Consider the following 22,131-nt stretch of genomic DNA (forward strand, 5'->3'; position numbering starts at 1 on the left):
CATGCGTGTCAGCTGCCTCTGCATGGTCACTGTGGTCTCTGCTGCTTGCATGCTTCTCTCCACGGAGGGCTGGAGGAGGACGTTCTGCAACAGCAGGGTCCTTCAGACCAGCCGCTTTCTGGAGTTGCACCTTTCGGCTTGTCCTGCAGAGGCACTCAGCAGTTGGTTAGTGGGCCCCTCCTCCAAGCAAGCGACAGTTAGTGAGCAACTGTCAACAGTGACCGTTAGCGGTCCTGCTCAGCCATTGGTTGGTGCCATAGTGGGCCCCGCCCCTTCCCCTCTTGTATGTAAAAGTTGCCTGAATTCAGACTGAGGGAAGAAGGCGATGGCATCCAACTCCAGAACTCTTGCCTGGAGAATCTCATGGACGGAGGAGCTTGGTAGGCTGAAGTCCATGGGGTCGCTAAGAGTCAGACACGACTGAGCAACTTCACTTTCACTTTTCACTTTCATGTATTGGAGGACGAAATGGCAACCCACTCCAGTGTTCTTGCCTGGAGAATCCAGGGACAGGAGGAGCCTGTTGGGCTGCTGTCCATGGGGTCGCACAGAGTTGGACGCGACTGAAGTGACTTAGCAGCAGCAGCAGTAGACCGAGGAAAGATGATTTTTTGAGCTGCTGTCTGCCATCTTCTCCATCTGCTAGCTTCCTAATTAAAGTCGTTATTCCTTGTTCGAATATCAGAGTCTCCCAATTTATTGGCTTGTCATGTGGTGAGCAGAATGAGCTTGGGCTTGGCAATATTACTACCAAGATGTGCTTCTGACTTCTGATTCTTTGTATGTGGTTCTTACAGCCTGGAAGATTTTAGGATCTTCTATCTTTGGTGGCCTGATATTTCAAAATGAATTGCCTTGATATGAGTCTTTTTTTATTCACTGTCCCAGGGACTTGGTGAAAGTGAAAGTTGCTCAGTTATGTCCAACTCTTTGCGATCCCATGGACTATATACAGTCCATGGAATTCTCCAGGCCAGAATACTGGAGTGGGTAGCCTTTCCCTTCTCCAGGGATTTTTCCCAACCCAGGGACTGAACCCAGGTCTCCTGCATTGCAGGCAGATTCTTTACTAGTTGAGCCACAAGGGAAGCCCTTGAAGGGACTTGGTGATCCTTTTCAATCTAGATATCATGTCCTATAAGACATTTTCTTGTGTAATTTCTGCAACTTTAAAGGGCTTGCTATAGGATATCTGATTGGTTGACCTGTCATCCAATACTGGTCATAAAAATGCCTGTGTTGAATTTTTTTTAAAGTTTTGCTTATAATTTTCTCTTTCAATTTAATAAAAGGAAAGCTGATATTTCTTGTGAAAAATTTTCTACAGATACCATTGTTATTTCCTCCCTTTGGAAAGAGAGTAAGCTTTTCTTTGGAAAAAGAAATGTCAAACTTATTATATTAAGATTAGATACTATGTTGAGAAGGAAATAGCAACCCACTCCAGTATTCTTGCCTGGAAAAGTCCATGGACAGAGGAGCCTGGTGCACTTCAGTCCATGGGGTTACATGACTGAGCACGCATGCATAGTGGTGGAGGGAGATGGGTTGGTAGCAATAAACTGGGAGAACTGGAAAAGAAAAAAGATTAGATACTATGTATGCTTGTGTTTTAAACTTATAATGAATTAGCAAGAAATTTGTATTTGTCAACTCCTCAGCCATTGCTGGCTACATTCAGCCTCAGAGTTGTTCATTGTGAGCAGAATGATTTCAATTTGCAGTGGGAGGAAGGAGGATGGACTAGTGATGCTATTTGGACTTTTCCCACAGCACCAACTACATAGGCCTCTTTCCGTTTTCAAGGGCCTGGGTGTGTGCTTAATTTGGTTGAATCATATAGGTGGGACAGGAAGGATTCAGATAAATAAGGCAGAAGCTGTACTGTGACAATCTCACTCATTGTTCTTAGAGGAGACCTTGGCATTTGTGTTGCTGCTGCTGCTGCTGTTAGGTGCAGCCAAAAATGATCTAGGATGTTACATCCACTTGACTAGGACTTGATAGTTTCATACAAGGGAAAGAGATGGTTTGGGATGTGGCTGACACCAGAAGGATAACTTAGAATTGTTCCAAGACAAGGAACATCAGAAAACAGTGTGGGGTGTGAGTCAACCAGATTAATTACCAACTTCTGTCTGCATATGTAAGATAAAATAGTTGAGCCAATATTAATTAGAGTTCCACTCTTCTGATTGGGTCCTTAGAAAAAATAGTAATAATAAAACTTATATGATATTAAGTATAATAAACAACATTAAAATAGTAACTTAAATGTTCTAAATTTTTTTACGTGAATTAGTGCTTTTGATCTCAATTAGAACCCAATGAAGTAAGCACTACATTATCCCCATTTTACAGATGATAAAACTGAGTCAAAGAGAGGTTAAGTAACTAAACACACACCAATAGTGTTCAGGAAGTTCACAGAATGAATCCTCCTAAAGAGAAAAAAGTGTCAAGTTTACAATTTATGATTCTAAGGGGAAGAAAAAGTTGCTTCCTGAGTCTGTAGTGATGAAAACCTGCTACATGACTATGTGGGGTGGGGGGAACTACAGTTTCTGCTGGAAAATCCTAGAACTCATGGAAATCTGCTACATGTCCATGAGAACAAAGTATCTAAATGCTAGAGAGGAAAGGAAGAGGATTATACTTGATGTTTCTCTTTTAAGAGCAATCGGATAATATTAAAGTACAGAATGTGTATTGTCTATCAATTAGGACTTAAAAAAATCACTCTGTACCTTTTGCTAGCAAGCATGCACTCATAAAGCTCTTGGTTCAGTTTCATTATTTAAGAAGGTGCTCAAATCCCAAAGTGCTTTTGGTTCTTTGTATATCAAACTAAAGATTCTTTTATCAGGTTCATTTGGAAAATGACACTAAATCTTCATTCTTTTCCAGTGCAGACCTGAGTGAAGGCATAAGAAATTAGAGTGTTAAAATTAATTTGCTCTCCCCCAAATAAAAATTTTTATATGTTATTCTTCATATTCTCTGATATGTGCAGTCCTTGGGGGAAGAAAAGGGGAACAAAAACAGCATTTATTCATGACTCACTTTTCCACACACTTTATGTACTGAGGTTTGTGATGCATTGTTCCCTCCCAGACTGATGTGGTCATTGGGAGGCCATCCAACATCTGGTTAAAAAACAGATGTACCCAGGTTCAAATTCCACCACATAGTACTTCAAATTCCACACAAATAGTACTTAAAATTTATACTGTATCTATTTAGTTTTCTCTATCACTGTTTTACATGAAATCTGACAAGGGCCAATAACATGAAAAATTGTCATTATATTTCAAATACAGGAACATCAAATACCAACATCTGAAAATCCCACCCACGAATCAAGATTATTGCCAATTAATTTATTGATCTATGAGCCCTGTCAAATGTCTTATCATGATGAAATTTCCACTGTTAGAAATCTGCCTAATATTGCAAATCCCAACAGGAGTCTTTCAAGTTATATTCTAAACATCTGACACAGTAACTACCTTTTCAGCCACGACTCCTATCTGCCCATGAGCTATAGATGAATTATCTGAAACTTCCATGCAAACAGAGCCTCTATATTCTTTATCTGTGTATTTGTTCTTTCTAGTGCTAAACAGCTTTGGGACTTGGACAAGACTTAGTAATGTCTTTCAGTCTCAGTTTTATTCATGGATTGTTGCAAGGAATAAATTAAATATTATAGGTAAAGCATTTAGCCTAAGGCCTGATACATAAACACTGGGTATTATAGCATCAGAGCTAGATAGGGCCCACGTGAGGTAAGGCACTTAAGTGTGAAATTTAAGGGGGTGCCCAAAACACTCAGTAATGAAGATAAATAAAATTGTAATGCAACACTTTGAAAATGGACAGTTAACACCAAAAATCAGTGATGAACAAAATATCAAAAATTTCAACCAGTACAGGATTGGTAGTCTTGATTATTCTTTTGCTCACTTCAGTGTGGCTTAGCATGGTACTGTATAATGCATCATGTATGTGGTGTGCATTGCTATGTAGTAGGTATTGTCATTTCTTTTTTGTTGTTGAACAGAACTGAAAGTTGTCTCTTAATTCTCCTACCTGTGAAGATCGCTGTCTAGTAATGTACTACTAGGCAGAGAAGCTGAAACAAGGGTGTCAGCTTATGTGGGTTTCCATTTTCTAAACTATGCTGTCCTGACTGGTTAATACACAGTAGATAAACATGTTTGCTCAGCTATACTAAACTGAAACATTGTGACATGAAACTTCAGAAAAGCTTAAATATTATCCAGTGTGTATATATATTTATATGTCTATTTTCTGAAAATTGCTTTAAGGAAAACTTTTCCAAAATCAATGTGCAATGGAATTTTCTCTTTTAAAAACTTGTTTATTTTAATTGGAGGACAATTACTTTACAATATTGTGATGGCTTTTGGCATATATCAACGTGAATCGGCCGTAGATATGCATATGTCCTCCCAACCTGAACCCCCCTCCCATGGGAAAGGAGTACATCAAGGCTGTATATTGTCACCCTGCTTATTTAACTTATATGTAGAGTACATCATGTGAAATGCCGGGCTGGATGAAGCACAAGCTGGAATCAAGATTGCCAGGAGAAATACCAATAACCTCAGATACGCAGATGACACCACCCTTATGGGAGAAAGCAAAGAGGAACTGAAAAGCTGGCTTAAAACTGGACATTCAAAAAACAAAGATCACGGCATCCGGTCCCATCACTTCATGGCAAATAGATGGGGAAACAGTGGAAACAGTGAGAGACTTGATTTTCTTGGGCTCCAACATCACGGCAGATGGTGACTGCAGCCATGAAATTTAAAGATGTTTGCTCATTGGAAGAAAAGCTCTGACCAACCTTGACAGCATATTAAAAAGCAGAGACATTACTTTGCCAACAAAGGTCCGTCTAGTCAAGGCTATGTTTTTTCCAGTAGTCATGTATGGATGTGAAAGTTGGACTATAAAGAAAGCTGAGCGCCGAAGAATTGATGCTTTTGAAGTGTGGTGTTGGAGAAGACCCTTGAGAGGTCCTTGTACTGCAAGGAGATCCAACCAGTCCATCCTAAAGGAAATCAGTCCTGAATATTCATTGGGAGGACTGATGCTGAAGCTGAAACTCCAATACTTTGGCCACCTGATGTGAAGAACTGACTCATTGGAAAAGCCCCTGATGCTGGGAAAGATTGAAGGCAGGAGAAGGGGATGACAGAGGATGAGATGGTTGGATGGCATCACCGACTCGATGGACGTGAGTTTGAGCAAGCTCTGGGAGTTGGTGTTGGACAGGGAGGCCTGGCGTGCTGCAGCCTGTGAGGTCGCAAAGAGTCGGACACAACTGAGCTACTGAACCTAACCGATCTAGTTATTTATTGGGCTGCATTGGTCTCAGTTGTGGCTTGTGGGATCTTCACTGCGTCCTGCGGGATTTTCTGCTGTGGTGCATGAACTGTCTAGTTGTGGCACCCAGGCTCAGTAGTTGTAGAGTGTGGGCTCAGTTGCTTCACAGCATTTGAGATCTTAGTTCCCTGTCCAGGGATTGAACCTGTGTCTCCTCTACCGCAGGGTGGATTCTTTTTTGTTTGTTTTCTTTATTTATTTCCAATTGAAGGATAATGACAGTATTGTGTTGGTTTCTGCCATACATTCAACATGAGTCAGCCATAGGTATATATATGTCCCCTCACTCTTGAGCATCCCTCCCACCTCCCACCCCATCCCACCCCTCTAGGTAATTAGAGAGCCCCAGTGTGAGTTCCCTGAGTCACACAGCAAATTCCCACTGGCTATCTGTTTTACACGTGTTAGTGTCTATGTTGCTATGCTACTTTCTCCATTTGCGCCACCCTCTCCTCCCTACTCGTCCCTCTCCACCTCGCCCCTGGCCCCATTGTCCACAAATCTATTCTTTATGTCTGTGTCTCCACTGCCAGGGCAGATTCTTAACCACTGGACTACCAGGGAAGTCCTTACAATGGAATTTTCTACAGGACTCCCTTTGCCACTGAAGTGAGTTTGGGATAAATCAGTTTAATTATAGAATTATTCTAGAGCTTCTGGCCATAAATTCTTTAGATAAACTTTCCTTTATTCCATATTTCATTTTCTAGTGAGTAGTATCCTGGTAAAGCTCAATTGTTTGCTATTTCAACACGATCCAGGCTGCCTTTGCCTTTCTAAGTACACCAGCAATTACCTAAGTTAAGACAAAGATGACATCTCCTAAGTTAACACTATTAGGAAGAATCTTCCAATATTTTATGCTTCCCTGCTGGTTGTATCCTAATTATAATTACTTTAAAAACCCTTATGAGATGGATAGGTACCAACAAATTCAGAAGCAAAACATAATATTTGAGAGAATTAGCCAACACATGAAGGAAAGTTATTAGCAATAAAGATAAGTCAATTACAATTTACTCAAAACATATTAAAAATCTATTATTTTTACATGTGAAAGAGGAAAACACTGGATTTCCTTAATTCTAAGGTGTTATTATTATCAACAAGGAAAGCCACCAAAGAAAAGCCATCAGGAATAACACATTTTATTAACTGGTTATTAACAGAATAATGTTCCAAGGTCTGAACCCCACCTTTGTTCAATGTAAGATTTTTCTTATTTGATGAAAGATTTTTAACAAGGAAATGGATAGGGTGATGATGAAATTAATGGCAGAATTTAGATTATTGCAAAACGATGTATTGTGCTCTCCGTTTCTTCATGAGTCCAACAATACATATATGCAAAGACTATTTTTTCCTATCTTGAAAATGTTCACTTAGCACCAAAAACCCTTCTCCTGACCTATTTCTCACCCTTTCTGCACTTCAAATTTCTTTAGAGTGACCCACACCTGCTCCGGTATTTTTCAAGCAGCCAGCCTTTTCTTAACCCACAGCAGTCCGATAACTCAAAAATACCCATGAAGGTCATCAGTGCCTTCTAGTCCCTAAATTTTCTTGACTTCTGTGGGACTTGTCACCTTGAACCTTTCCCCCCAAAGCCTCTCTGAGATCATCCCTAATGTCTCTTATTCTTCCTCATTGTTCCGTTTGTGGGAACCCTCTTCCACTTTCTGGTTCCTACATATGACCATTGCTCGTGGGTAAATCCTTTGGCACTTTATTATTGGTGAAGAACACTGTGTGACACACCTCACAATGGATCTTGAACACCACTGAGTTATAAGCCTTAGTTGAGAATTGCTGACTAGAAGATAGTGTTAACCACCCTGCAGGGCTCACCATATACTTGGCCTGTTTTCCTTCCTTTTTACAAATACCAGTTTTGACCTATACAATCCCTTGACCTGTCCCTGGTTGAGCCTATTCACTGGCCTCTTATATTGTATCTTCATGACTTTTTTTGGCCCTGAAACACAGGTAGGACCAGAACTCATTTGTGGGAATTCCTTGGTGGTCCAGTGTTTAGGACTCCATGCTTCCATTTCAGGGGACGTGGGTTCAATCCCTGGTCAGGGAACTCAGATCCCATGAGTCATAAATCACTTAAAAAAAAATCTCCACAGCATCTAGCAAAATATATTCACTTGTTATTTGCATTTAATAACTGTTTGGTGAACAGTACAATAGCCATCAAGTTTATAAAATTGCTCTCTTTGATGAAATTATTTTTGGCAATCTTTGCCAGTATTAAATAATTTGTAATACACAACTTTTTAATTTAATGCAAAAAATCCATTTCCTGTAATGAGTCACAATCAAACAATTCTGGAAAAACAGATAGTTCTTTGAAATTTATCCTACAGAAATAGTTTGAGCTGGAAAAAAAATAAGGTAGGCTTAAATCATTGTGCACTGTGTCTCCTCAGGATTCAAAACATGTCACCTGAACAGGGGTAAAAAAAAGGTCAGAAGTGGGAAGTCATGGTGCTAATTCAAGGCTACTATGAAACTTCAGGATTCCTATTGAGGAATTCAGAGTCTGAAAGAGCTACAATTAAGTGTCTTCTTACTAATGAATCTTTTAAAATTTTGGATTCTATTTATGCTATTTGATATGATTTTTAAGAGTCATAATAAAATGGTGTATATATGTAGCAAGGGCCCTCACTCACCAGGTCCGCTTCTTCTCTACCCTTGAGAGTGATGGAGTCTGGTGGCAAATACAGCACACAGTTATGCTTCAAAGGCAGCAGAAGTACAAGAGAGAGTTTTCTCTGTTTTATAGACGCTCTACTCTGAGGATTGTAAGGATGCAGCTGCTCTCCTAGGAAGTCAGGAATGGGTGTGCTGCAGCTCTGTATCAAGGGGAAGTGGTAGAATGGAGCTGGGACCAGGGCAGAGAGTGGAATAGTAAGGGCAGAGGGACGAGGCAAAGAGGGCTTTCATGTGCGCATCTGAGATGCACACCTTACTACGGTAACTCCATGTGGATAGGTGAGAAACACTTTGAACCTTTCTTGAGACTCTTCATGATGGGCTCTGGGTTTGAATGAGTACTTTCTGATAAGACCTGCACATCTTTCCAGACATAGCAGCCAGTTATGAATGTTTCAAATATATCTTCAGTGGCAAAAACTTAGTGCCAAACTACGTGATACTGTTATCACCATGACATAGCATTGAATTCCATATGTATTTACGGAGTGAATACCATGTGCCAGGCAGTGGGAATCAAAGGGAAAAAAGGAAAGAATAATCCCTGAGCTAAAGGGATGCTCCTAGGTCAGATCTTCACAGGCCTCAAGGTCATGCACTCTCCTTATGGCAACGGCAGTTTCAAGGGTGTCTCTTGTTATTTGACTGATGTGTCTCTTATTGTAGGCTCTATGAGAACAGAAATCCGTTTCTCTTTTTCTTCAACATTACGTATTCGGGCTAAGCACAGTTTCCAGTATTGGACAAGCATCCAATAAACATTGTCCCCTGAACGTTATGGATACATTAACCCTTTATGGGGATATAATTCCGTTTTATACGTACGGAAACGGAATATCCAAGACCACACAGAAATCATTGCTGGAGAGAGGATTCCAGAATAGCCCAGCCTGACTCCACAGCCCAGGGTCTCTCGACCAAGTCCTACTCCTTTCCCTGGATTGGAGAGGCTGCGACTGGTTGGGTAGACGGATAGGAACACCCGTACTGGGGAAATACTAGCGACTCGAAAGAAAGGTGAACCGCAGGTGGCGAGGCGGGCATAGGTGCGGGTCCCCAACTCTGCTACCTCCCGCCCACGGACAGGAAGCAAAATTCTGAGCGGATCGGCTTGTGAATCCTGCTCAGAATCCACATTGAGAGGAAGGTGGAAAGGGTTAGGACGCTCTGGGAAGGGAATGAGGTAGAAGGGAGGAGGAAGGGAGGTGAAGAAGCCGGGTGGTGACAGATCTTTCTTGCGTTCGCGTCTGCTGCAACGAGACACCATCCCTGGTCCCAGTGGCGAGTGTCAAGGTGATTCATTAAGATGTCACTTGGCCGCCTCGAGGGTTACTTAGCTCCCCTGCACAGGTAGGGCGTCAACGCACAAGCTGTTTCCCAGACAGTGGCCTCATAAAATAACTTCTCCCCGATGTGGAAGAAAGAGGGTGTGGGGGAGATAATAACGCTGTTTGTGGCAAAGAGGTTTGGTAAAGGGACGTGAGGGCTCTGAAGAGAATTACAGTGCAGCCACCACGGCTATTATCTTAATCAGGCACCGTTTCAACACCTCTGCCTTCAAGTCAAGCAGCCCTACAACAGGATTTATTTTCCAATAAGCGAAATCCCCGCCCGCCGACTCGGAGTCGCTGGGCCGCGAGCTGGGTGGGAAACAGCAGCCGGAGGAGAGGCTATTTTGGGTGTGGGAACGCGGAGGGAGGAGGGGCGGCGCCGCGGGGCCGGGCGCGGGCGCGGGGAAAGCCTCCAGCTCGGGCTGCCACGGCAACCGCGTCCAGGCAACGCGCCCGGAAGCCTCTCGGGCGGCGCGCAGCGGCTCGCGCCCCGCCGGGAGCCGCGAACCCGGCCGGGCCGCGCGCCGGGCCAGGCGGCAGGCGCGCACTGATTGGACGGCGCTCCCTGCGGCGCGGGCCCGCAGCCGGGCGCCCCGCACAGCCCGCGCCGGCGGCCGCCGCACCCAGCCGCGCCGGCGAGGACACGGGCAGCCGCGGCGCGCCCGCCCCCCGCGCCGGTGAGTGCAGCGTCCCGGACCCCCGCCCGGCCGCCTCCCGTCCCCCGTGGCGGGAGCGCCCGGGTCCGCCGGTGACCTTGGGACGGCCCCCGGGGTGAGGGGGGCCAGGCTTGGGGGAGAGAGAGCTGAGCGTGGCCCGTGTGACTTGCAGCCGGCGAGTGGGTTAACTGCATGCTGACGCGAAGGGATGAAGTTGGGCACCGAGCGCGACTGGCATTGCATTTTTGCGGGGGCCGGGGGAGGTTGCATGCTGGCACACTAGCAGAAGCCCCGAGGGACTGTTTGGGGGAGCTGGGGTGGAGCACACATTGCTAGGGGCCAGTGTTCCCAGTCAGCTGTCCCGCTACTCAGAGCTGAGTGACCTTCGGGGGATTCATCTCTCTGCCCCTTCCCCACCCTTCTCTCATCTTTAAAAGGAGGGGCTCGGGTTCTTTGCAGTTCCGGGGTGCTGCCGTGGCACTGTGAGCTGAGAAGGGTCCCCCAAGTACTGCAGGTGCCGGACATACAAGCCTTAGCCACGTTAATTCTACCAGAAGTTTCCATTAATTTGCTCTCAGAGTGGTAAGATATGTTACCGTTTTGTGAAAGATTGTGGAGAGAAAGCAGTGGCTTGATTAGAGAGTGGCTTCTCATGATGCCCAGGTAGCCTCTTGGGTGCTCGAAAGTCGTGAAGAAAATCAGGGTTAAAGCTCCTAAGTTCTTGTTTCCTGTAGTTAATCTAATAGGAAAGTTTGTATTTGAACAGGTAGAATCAAAACCCAATAGTGGCAGGCAATAGCAAATTGAGTCATTTCTTCAGTATGCACGAGGTTGTGTGTGTGCGCGCGCGTGCTTGTGTGGCTGCGCTCACGCCCTCATATTAAAGTCTGTGTGTGTCAGTGTTAGAAATTATTTCATAGGAGTAAGCAGAAATATTGCTCGAATGATTTCAGTCCACAAAAGTGCAGCTCTCTGAGAAGCAGGGGTGAATGTTTGCTGCTTGTTCTTTAAATGAGTTGGGTTCGTGAAGGTAACTACGCTTTTACTGAGAAACCTTCCTAGCATTTGCCCACTGGCGTATGTGGGGGGTGGGTGGGTAGTAGTGCTCCTGAGACTCGGTGAGTTGTATCACCTCTTCTGTCCTTGACGTTGGCTGGGGGCCGTTTCTATATTCTCAGTTCATGAATTTCTCTCTTCCTGAGAGAGGGAAGGAAGGCAGTGCCCTGTCTGGCTTTCTTCTCCAAAGTAAACCTTAATATTCCTTCCAGTGTGATTTCATCTGTATAAAAATGTGGTTTGGGAAGACAAATTTTTCCGTGTTAATGAATTAAGCTTCTGCAAGCTTGTTTACCCAAAGGTTTAGTAATCTTAAATGGTTTACATATTAGAAATCTGATAGCATTCAGATACCAAATCATTACTGCCCAGGAATCCCGCCACTAAGCCCTAGGAATCCTTTAATGAATCACACCTCATTACCCTTGGATCCCTTAGTAACAAACTATTCAGCCTCCTGTCCTGTAGGCTGCTAGCCTGTGTGTCTCCAGCCTGCCTTTCAGTCTCTTGTTTTTGTACCTCCTGCAGCCACATGCCTTTGTGGTCATTTTGCTGCAGCTGAGTCCATCTCCTGTCCCTTCCCTAGCTCCAGAGGCTGAGTGAACAACTTCCCTCAGAACATCCCTCTCTCATCTCACTGGTGCAGGGATTGGGTTTTCTCTTGCTTCCCAGTGCCACCTCCAAACCATTAACCCATCCCTAACAGTCTTCTCTCTACAGGTCTGGCCATCTGCTCGTGCTCCATACCCTCCTTCTTGTCTGAGTCAGTGCTTGCCCAACCTAGTGGCTCTTCAGGATCACCTGGAGCACTTTGAAAAACATGGCACTTCAGACTCTCCCAAACATACCACATTAGAATCATCAAGGTTGGGAGGACCTAAACATTTTAATTTTAAAAACAAACCTTAAAAGAAGGAAGAGGAGGGGGAGGAGAGATGGGAAGGGGAAAAGAAAGTTCCCCAGGTGATTCTGATATACACCCGAGTTTGGGAATTAACTACAAATTGGTGCTTGCCAAGGGCACTTGCCATCTGCCTCTGTGGGAATTGAAACCAGTGCTGCTGCAACTGTGTGACCTTCAACATGTCCTAAGGGAGCGGGTGGGGGGTGGAGAACAGGAATGAGGCAGTCTGTGCTTTGGGAAAACTGGCAGAACAGGTCTTCAGATAGTTAGATGTTTTCAGGGCCTGATTTTATGAGCCCAGTCCTTATGTCTCCTCATATCTAGAAAAGCACTTAATCCCTTCACGGTGACATCAGCTCCTTGTGACTAGCAGAAAACCTTTGCAAAGATAAGTTCTTGTTTGCGTGAACTCCTCCTTTACCAAAAAGTGAACTGATGCGCCAGTTGCTCAGTCAGGTCCAACTCTTTGTGACCCCATGGACTGTAGCCTGCGAAACTCCTCTGTTCATGGGATTCTTCAAGCGAGAATACTGGAGTGGGTTGCCATTTCCTTCTCCAGGGGATCTTCCCGCCCTAGGGATCGAACCCGGGTCTCCCGCACTGTGGGCAGATCCTTTACCTTCTGAACCACCAGGGCAGCTTCACCAAAGTCACAAATATTGACCTCCTCCCACTACCTCTTTGGAATAGTTTCTCAAAGCTATCTGAGGTGCTGTCTCCCAGGCTGCAGTCCTCTTTCTGTGCCAAATAAAACTTAACTCGAAACTCCCACATTGTACATTTTTTCTAAGTCGACAAAATCATTTCACTTGATGCGACAAAAAAAATTAACAAACAAACATGATTAACTAACTTGGTTCTCTTTTCTACCTTGTCTCTTGCCGGTGATTTTGGTGTTTACGTTGAGGTTCTATTAATTCACTGTGTTCTTGAAGGTCATTCCTATCAACTCCTGTGGCCTTAGTTTTTACATCAATGGCTCACTTCTTGGACTTGTGAATTTTTTCCACCTTCAAGATCTGGAACTTGGATGTCAGTTTTCTTGGCTGATTTTTCCCACCTACTACACCAGGCTAACCATCACTGAGGACTCTGGTCCCTTAGTCACTTGCTGTTCCAATCCTTTTATGGCTCTGTTTCTCTATTTGGAGGATATACGTTCCAGCCATTTTGGTTTTGTCTGGAATCCCAAATCCTTTGTCTTAACGTGTTGGGGTTCTCATATTCCAGTCGTCAGTCCAAAATCACCCTCAACATCTGCTTTTTCTTCTCCCAGTCTACCATGTTATCTGCCAAGTTATCACAAAGACCTTTGCACTGGTTCCACTGCAGATTTATGCTAGCTCTAATTTCGCCTAGGTCTTACTTTTCTGTTAAAAAAAGAAATCCATCTTTTATGAAATCCAAACTGCATTTCTTTAGAGGTGATGCCAGACTTTTCCATTCCTTAACCATCCAGTCAGTTTCCTTCCTTTTATTTTTTCATTGATGAGATTAAGGATATTTTACGTTGGAGCTAACTGCCTTCTGCTTTAATGTAAGTTTCCACTGTACCCTCTTCACTACCCCAAGCATTCTTTTTTTAAAATATATATATATATTAGTTATTTATTTGGCTGCATCAGGTCTTAGTGAAGCATGCGGGATCTTTTAATTGAGGCATGTGGGATTTGGTTCCCTGAGCTGAGCCCCCTGCACTGGGAGCGTGAAGTCCTAGCTGCTGGACCACTGGGGAAGTCCTTAAGCATTCTTTCTTAATTCTTCTTTGACCTTCTTTATTTTCTTCATCCGAGGAAGAAAATGTCTATCAGTCCCTTAGCCAAGATTAACTTGTGCACTCTGCATGCTGTATTCTCTGGACATTCCCCGTTCCTTCTTGCCTCTTTCGGGAACTTGCTCCATTTGTTATTCCCTTTCTCTAATTTCTTTGGTTCCCTCCTTACTCAGTCCCAGCCTTCAAGCTCCGCTTTTAGCCAGATTTTGCTCAGCTCCCCCAGATGCCTTCAGACTTCCATTTCCAGCCCTGCCTTCTGAATTTCATTCAGAATTTTAAAAAAAGAATTTTATTTATTTATTTTTAGCTTTGCTGGTTCTTCATCGCTGCATGATCTTTTCCCAGGTTGTGGAGATTGAGGGTTGCTCTCTAGTTGCGGTGCATGGGCTTCTCTCGTTGTGGAGCAACAGGCTCTAGGGTGTGCGGACTTCAGTAGCCGTGGCTCTCAGACTCTAGAGCACGGGCTCAGTAGTTGCAGTGCAGTCTTAATTGCCCGCGGCATGTGGACTTGTCCCAGACCAGGGATTGAACCCGTGTCTCCTGCGTTGGCAGGTGGGTTCTTTACCACTGAGCTGTCAGGGAAGCCCCTTCCGAATATAATACCCAGAAACCCTGCTATTTTGTCTCTAAAGAGCTCTTCCTCCTTGCTTCCTTAATCTTTTTTCCTTTTTAACTTTTTATTTTGAAATAATTCAGATTTACAGAAAAGTTGCAAGAATGATTTTAATAATTCCTGTATACTTTTCATCCAAATTCTCTAAATATAACTGTTTACCACAGTTGCTTTTTCTTTCTCACGCATTCACTCTCTCTCTCTGCACACATATACACACACATCATGCACAGACTCGCACATATATATTTGTCATTTTCCCTGAACTTCAGAGTAAGTTATAGACATGATGCCCCTTTACCTCCCTCTCCAATATGTCAGTATATAGTTCCTTAAAAGAGAGACATTTTCTGACTTAACAAGCATCAGAATCAGTACATTAACATTGATTCTATTGGTACTATTATCTATTGTATAGACCTTATTCAAGTGTCACCAAAAGTCCTAACAACATGTTTTAGAGACAAAGGAGGGGAAAAATCTTAAAAAAAAAAAAAGCCTCCTACTTGTCCAGGATCCATTCCAGGACCTTGTGCTTTTCTAGTTGCTTTGTTCACTGCGTTTATTCTGGACAGTTCTCAGTCATTCTCTTGTCTTTCGTGATCTCGGCACTTTGGAAGGGCAAGGCTGGTGGTTTTGTAGAATACCCGTTAACTTGTGTTTGGAGTTCTCTTGGGGTAGATAGATCCAGGTTATCCATCATCAGGGAAGCATCCTAAAGGGGGATACCATCTCCCTCTTGGTGCACTGACATGATTTCCGTGCTGTCATCACGCTCTCTGTGACCTGCTTTTGCTTTCTTGGGTTATTTTGATTTTTCGACTCTTCACACCCCTACATCCAGCCGGTTGCTGAGTGTTGCAATGCTCCCTGCACCATCTCCTTTAGTGTGTCCCTTCCTTTCCATTCCTCCTTCTGTCCTGTTGCGGAGTCAAGGCCTCTGAACGTTTTCATGGTGACTGTTTATCATGGCTTACCACCAGGAGCCCCTGTACATGGCGGTTTTCTCCGGTCAGTACTTCCTCTGCTCTGACCTCCCTCCACCTTTTCTCAACCTGTCCTGCCTTTACTTGATCCACGCCTTTGAATATCCCACTCACATGCCTGATTCTCAAATGCATTTCTGGCTGGTCCAGTTCAAACCCATCCTGCCTCTTGCCTGGAGGCAGCCCCACCCCTCAGCTAGTACGAGCCTCTTCACTCCTGCACGGTGGCTTGTCTGTTCTAGTTCCCTGTTGAAGCGAAGCTCTTGAGTGTGGGGGCTGTGTCTTATTCAGCACTGCAGAGGCTCAATGAGTATTTGTTGACTGGACTAACTGATTTGATTAAAATCATTAAGTAAAGGCGCAGGCTGACCTTAGAGTTATCTGCCATGTGGTACACGGTGGTGGGTGTGAAACCTGTGCTTTACTCCAGGAGTCAGGTGGGTGTGGGCTCAAAATAAGGCCTCTTAGCAAAATGATATGTAATTCAGAAAGGTATTTCCATGTTGCAAGTGGAGGAAATGATTCTCTCCCGGTGACATCTTAACTTCGCATCTACGTGTCAAGACAAAGAGAGGGCAGATTGGCTTGAAAAAGAGTAGAGAAGCCTACCAGCATATTAAAAATGGCCCATCTATTTCTTCACACCCCAAGTGAGCAGCCGAATGTGTGAGGAGCAGTTTCTCAGGCTCGCATCCTCCCTCGAGCCCTGGAACCACCTGTTCTCTCCTCCCCATTGTCTGGCCGACTCTTCTCCCCTGCTCCCATCAGCACTGCCTTTCTCCCTCCCCACTCCCTTCACTGTCTCCTCTTCCTTATTTCTCTCTTTCCGCCTGTTCCTATCTTAATAAATCTGTGTTCTTCCCTCTTCCTAGTTTGATGATTTTATTTTTTGACTTCTTGGATACCATTTGACATTACGTGGGTTTTTAACATAAAAACAGGTGAAAAAGGATAAAACAATGACTTTGTACTTCGGTGGGTTTTTTTTTTTTTTTTTTATTCCCTCCCCTCCTAGGGTCAGGCTTCCCCGGGTGGCACAGTGGTAAATAATCCACCTGCCACTGCAGGAGACCTGGGTTCTTCCCCTGGGTAAGGGAGATCCTGTGGAGCAGGAAATGGCCACTCAGTCCAGTATTCTTGCCTGGGAAATCCCGTGGGCAGAGAAGTCCATGGGGTCACAAAGAGTCGGACGTGATTGAGCACACCACCCCGCCCCCTCCCCAAGTGTCGGTAGTTCTTGGTATTTGAAAATGTAGTTATCAGTGATAATGAAATTTTGTTTTTTCTTTGCTGCACAGTATGTGGGATCTTAGTTCCGCCAACAGGAATCAAACCTGTGCCCTTGAAGTGGAAGCATGGAGTCTTAACCACTGGACTTCCAGGGAATCCCTAAAAATGGTTTATTTGATTATCTTTCTGCTACAGCAAGAAAATTACGAGGAGCAGACTGGTTGGTAAACATCGAAAGACCTGAAGTTTTCAGTCTCTGTTAAGGCAAAATTGGTATTTGTGCTTAACAGTCTGATTGCGGGATGGTGAGTTGTCGAGGTTACTGGAACCACAGTATGCCTCCTTGTGGTGTGCCTCACTGGCTGGCTGTGGTCAGCCTTTCTTCTGTCCTAAGAACGCTTTTGTGTGGATGACGTCTTTGGACAGAGTAGCTACAGAAGTGAAGGCAGGAGATTCTGCTGCTTGATTGAGTGGGGCTGGAATAACAGGCGTGTTTATGTGGGAGAGAATGAGTAGGGTTGCTTTTTGCACTATGAAATTCTTAAAATTGTTTCACCAGGAAGATGTTATTCAGAAACCTCTGGTGCCTTCAGCTCGTTTTTTGCTTATTTCAGATTTCTTTTTTCCCCCCTGGTTTTAATTATTTCTAGAAGAGCTCAGGAGGCCTCCCATGCTCTCTCTAAAATAGTTATAATATTAATGTGCTGAACTCAAGTCATTCCTCCAAATAAAAGAATCTCTCAGAGACCCCTGTGTTCAGCAGAGAAGTCCAGCCCCTTCTGGCTGTGTGTGAGGAAAAGGGCAGAGACCGGAGGCTGGGTCTTTCTTCCCATCCCCAATCCTTAGCTTTTCAGCCAGAGATTCGTGTCGGGTAGAACCTCCGAGTCACGACCAGCGTTGTGTCTGCGTGAGTATAGAGTCATGATGCCTTCCCTTCTTCTGTTCGATCGGAGGTGGAGGTGGTTTAGGAAGGAGAGAGTTTACGCTGGTTTTTAATAATACTTTTTCTGTTCTAGCTGGTGCATTTGGCAGATTCCCTTTTTAACACTCAGTAATGTGTCTCCTCTAATGCTAGAAAGAAAAATTGCCAAATATTGCTGTTAATCATACTAAAACACCCGAAAGGTAATACGAACACACTTGTGGTGTGGGTGTGGGCACGGGTGAGAGCCCGTCCTCAGTGCAGGGCACCCTGAAGCAGCCTGCCGAGCTCACAGCTGGAAGGGACCTTGAGTCAGCAATTGATATGTCACTTAGGCAGGGCCACCAACTAATTAGAACGATGGGCCTTATGAAGGAAGAACCAGCAAATGAAGAAATGTTTATCAGCGTCTGTGTAGGGACACTGTATTGGGCTTCCGGGGGTTACAGACTCAACGGGGTATGTAGTCTTTGCTGCCCCCCAGCAGCTCAGCTGGGGAGACAGAATCCACGAGAAGTTCAAATAACAATAGAAGATTTAAATAGCATTTCAAAATAGCTGTTATTAATAGATGGGAACAGAAACCAATCTGTTTTTGCAGGGGTTCTCCTAAAATTGTTAGCATCATTTTAAGCTGTGCAGAGTGGATTAGAGCAGCATTGTGGCCATTCCTTGAGTTCCATGGGTCCTGGTGATTTCAGTTTCCACTCATGAATCCCTCTGGACCTGCCAGAGGTCACATGTGTGTTGCATATTTACGGGATCCCATCAGTTATGCAGTGGTCCCTGCCTTGACTGGAAGGCCACTGTAAATCCTTTGAACATTTTGAAGTTCGTTTTTGCAGGGGTCAGAAATACAGCCACACTTCACCTTTCCAGTCTCAACAGAATTCTGGTGAATGCACTAGTGTGGAGGGGAAAGGAAAGAATTCTTGCAAAGTGGAATCAAGGTCGTTTGCACAAAAGCAATTGGAAATATGTGTCTTGGGACCCTGTGGCAGAGTTGGGTGGGAGGGAAATCTCACACTCTCCCTGGAGCTTAATGCATTTGGAATGCTGTGCTGGTGTCTCTCACTGGGCAGCCCAGAGCCTGAAATAAGGACGATCAGGGGCTCCATGAGGGCTTTACTGAGGGTCCTGGGCGCAAGTCTTATTTGATTCTCACAGGTGTGTGACAGATCACTTCAGTTGTGTCCAACTCTTTGCGACCCCATGGACTGCAGCCTGCCAGGCTCCTCTCCTGGGATTCTCCAGGCAAGAATACTGGAGTGGATTGCCATTTCCTTCTCCAGGGAATCTTCCCACCCCAGGAATTGAGCCACATCTCTTAAGTCTCCTGCATTGGCCCACAGGGAACAGGTACAAATTAGCAAACTGGAAGTTGTTCAGTTGATACAGAATTTCAGTTTTAGAAGATGAAAGGTTCTAGAGATCAGTTTTACAGCACTGTGTGAGTACTTAACACTGTGGTGTAAACTAAACTTACTTTAACTGAACCCTTTTGTCTTTTTAATCCAGGATCAGGTGTGTTTCCTTGGTTTTGATAGCTGCTGCTGCTGCTGCTAAGTCACTTCAGTCGTGTCCGACTCTGTGTGACCCCATAGACGGCAGCCCACCAGGCTCCCCCGTCCCTGGGATTCTCCAGGCAAGAACACTGGAGTGGGTTGCCATTTCCTTCTCCAGTGTGAAAGTGAAAAGTGAAAGTGAAGTCGCTCAGTCATGTCTGACTCGTGGTGACCCCATGGACTGCAGCCTACCAGGCTCCTCCGTCCATGGGATTTTCTAGGCAAGAGTACTGGCGTGGCTTGCCATTGCCTTCTCCGGGTTTTGATAGCTAGAAATGGGCAATTTCTGCAGTTTTTGTTTGTGTATCTTCTCACTAGTTCATTCTTTTATGCAATCAGTTTTTACTTAAAGTTTTGTCTTGAAAATAGCATACTCATTGAAGTATTTTGAAAAGAAGGAAAAGTAGAATAGAAATGCATTCAGTGCCATTGCTTATATATTGATTTATTTCTTTCCACTATTTAAAAAAAAATTATTTTAATAGGACTTCTAACTTGAACGCCTGCCACAGTCTCCAGAATGGCTGAGGGATTTCTGGGTTGCTGGGGTAATGTACTGTTGAAAGAAATGTTAGGCTGCGTCAAGTAAGCTTCATTTGCCATTGACCTAATGTGTCCAAAGAGGGACATTTTGGTATGAGGATGCCCAGCATCTTAGAGACTGTGTAAGTCTTTATGACGGGCTTCCCAGGTGGCACTAGTGGTAAAAAACCCACCAGCCAATGCAGGAGGTGCTGGAAACACAGGTTCAATCCCTGGTCAGGGAGATCCCCTGGAGGAGGGTATAGCAACCCACTCCAGTATTCTTGCCTGGAGAATCCTTGGACAGAGGAGCCTGGTGAGCTATAGTCCATAGGGTTGCAAAGAATCAGACACTACTGAAGTGACTTAGCATGCACACATGCAAAGCCTTAAAACATTCCATCCTTTGTGATTTACCCAGATTTTCCCCAGATCCACCTCATAACCATAATGCATCTACCTCCCAAAGTATGCGAACCCAGTATGTCTTAGTAAAGATGCTCATTTCTTCTCCAAAATTCTGACCAGATATTGAGAGAGGGAAACTGCCTGTCTTTAAGTAGGAGACAGGGTGTGCTTATTTGTGCACATAATTCAAGGACATTCCCCCAGTCTGCACACTGACTTAATTTATGGAAAGCTCTTTGACCTTCTTATCTTTGACTTTGAAAGTCATCATCTCCGGCATCAGTTGCACAGCCCTCTTCCTCTTCCTTTTACTTAAAACACATCATTTGCTGAGATGTGGGCTCTTCACACCACAGAACAATATTAGCAATTTGGCACAGAGTGGGGTGGGTTGGGAAGGCAGCCCTAAGTCACAGGAGCATGCAAGCATGCAGAGAGGGGTCCAGGGGTATCCGATGGGAGAGGGATGGAAGCAGGTGAGGGTGGCCTGTGCACCCAGAGGGGCAGTAGGTGTCTTGTCCTTGATGACTTGTCCATCTCTGCTGGCCCCAGGTTGGGTGAGTGCCCCACCTTGAGGAGGTAGAGGAGAGGGAGGTGGCAGAGGTAGAACTTAAAAATTTATGGGGTACTCTAAATAAAATGTTTGCACCACCTAAATTGTGGTGCTATGGAGTAAAGCTCTGTTTCCAGGCCCTGGTTATGGTTTCATATAGTACTGAGAATCCATTTTCAAATCTTGTTCTTTTTTAAAAAAAAAAACCCTAACATGATAGGTAGTAAATCTTTTCCGTGTTACTTCATACTCTTTGTAACCATTATTTTAAATAACTATATATATATATCCTTTTGAGTGGATGTGCCATATTTTAATTTTCATTTCAGTTCAGTTGCTCAGTCGTGTCCAACTCTTTGCGACCCCATGGACTGCACAACGCCAGGCTTCCCTGTCCATCACCAACTCCCAGAGCTTGCACAAACTCATGTTCATCGAGTCGGTGATGCCATCCAACTATCTTATCTTCTGTCATCCCCTTCTCCTGCCTTCGATCTTTCCCAGCATCAAGGTCTTTTTCAATGAGTCAGTTCTTCACTTCAGGTTGCCAAAGTATTGGAGCTTCAGCTTCAGCATCAGTCCTTCCAATGAATATTCAGGACTGATTTCCTTTAGGATTGACTGGTTGGATCTCCTTGCAGTCCAAGGGACTCTCAAGAGTCTTCTCCAACACCACAGTTCATTTTAATTTACTACTCTTTTATTGGTGGACATTTAACCAATAGGTGTTCATAGAGATGTTAATGTCTAGATAAGATCACATATTAAGTATGGAAAAAGGCATGAAGGGTAGAGATTTGATAGAGATTAGTTACTGTTGCCTTGTAATTCTAATCTGGTGCTCCCCAGAATGTACAGGGCAAGGTTGAGTTCTGTGCACGTCCTTAAAGGACTAACAGTTTGACTCCCTTCAAGCTCATGATCTTTACAGATTTGTGTTTTTTTTAAGATGGGGACAGGAGAAAGTACTTTCTTTTTCAGTGATATAATGACAAATAAATTGAAGTAAAATGTTACACGTTGAGTTGAAGCCTCCTGTAGTCCTCCTCTGTCTCCCACTCAGAGATGAATATGACCCTGATTTGGTGTTGGTCATTTCCTTGTTCATCTTTAGATATTATAGATTTGGCAGGTTAATTTAGCACATTTTAAACCTTTATGATGTCATAAATGTCAGCCTTTAAAATGTCATCATCGTGTCCATATCCTTCTTCAGCTTGCTTTTTTACTTAATATGTTTGTGAGAGTCATTCATTTTGGACTTGTCATTGTAATCCAATTTTCCCACAACTACTAGTTCTTTCATTGCATGACTATCACAGTTTATCCATCGATTTGCCTAATGATGGGTGTTCAGTTCCCCTCTCTGCCCACTTTTTTGCTCTTAGAAGACAGTGCTGCCTTAAGTATTCTTCTGAGGTCTCCTGTGGGCGTGTGTGAGAAGCTTTAGGGGCAGTCCTTGGCAGTGA

General features: G+C 44.2%; 1 protein-coding gene across 3 annotated transcripts in view; it reads left to right on the plus strand.

Annotated features, from left to right (window-relative positions):
- FAM81A (family with sequence similarity 81 member A) overlaps positions 1 to 22,131 on the plus strand; it is a 146,884-nt gene that overhangs the window by 56,289 nt on the left and 68,464 nt on the right. The window contains exon 1 of one of the 3 annotated variants that reach the window (XM_055436888.2): positions 9,992 to 10,150. The exons of 1 other annotated variant lie outside the window; for it this stretch is intronic. The gene's annotated coding sequence lies outside the window, so the exon portion shown is untranslated. Of the gene's footprint in view, positions 1 to 9,991; positions 10,151 to 22,131 lie in introns of those variants that run through there. One more of the 3 variants, XM_055436889.2, reaches the window with a different exon arrangement.

The sequence above is a fragment of the Moschus berezovskii genome, chromosome 9 (assembly GCF_049115385.1).
Source record: "Moschus berezovskii isolate FMDL1 chromosome 9, NW_MosBer_1.0, whole genome shotgun sequence".
NCBI classification, from domain to species: Eukaryota; Metazoa; Chordata; class Mammalia; order Artiodactyla; family Moschidae; genus Moschus; species Moschus berezovskii.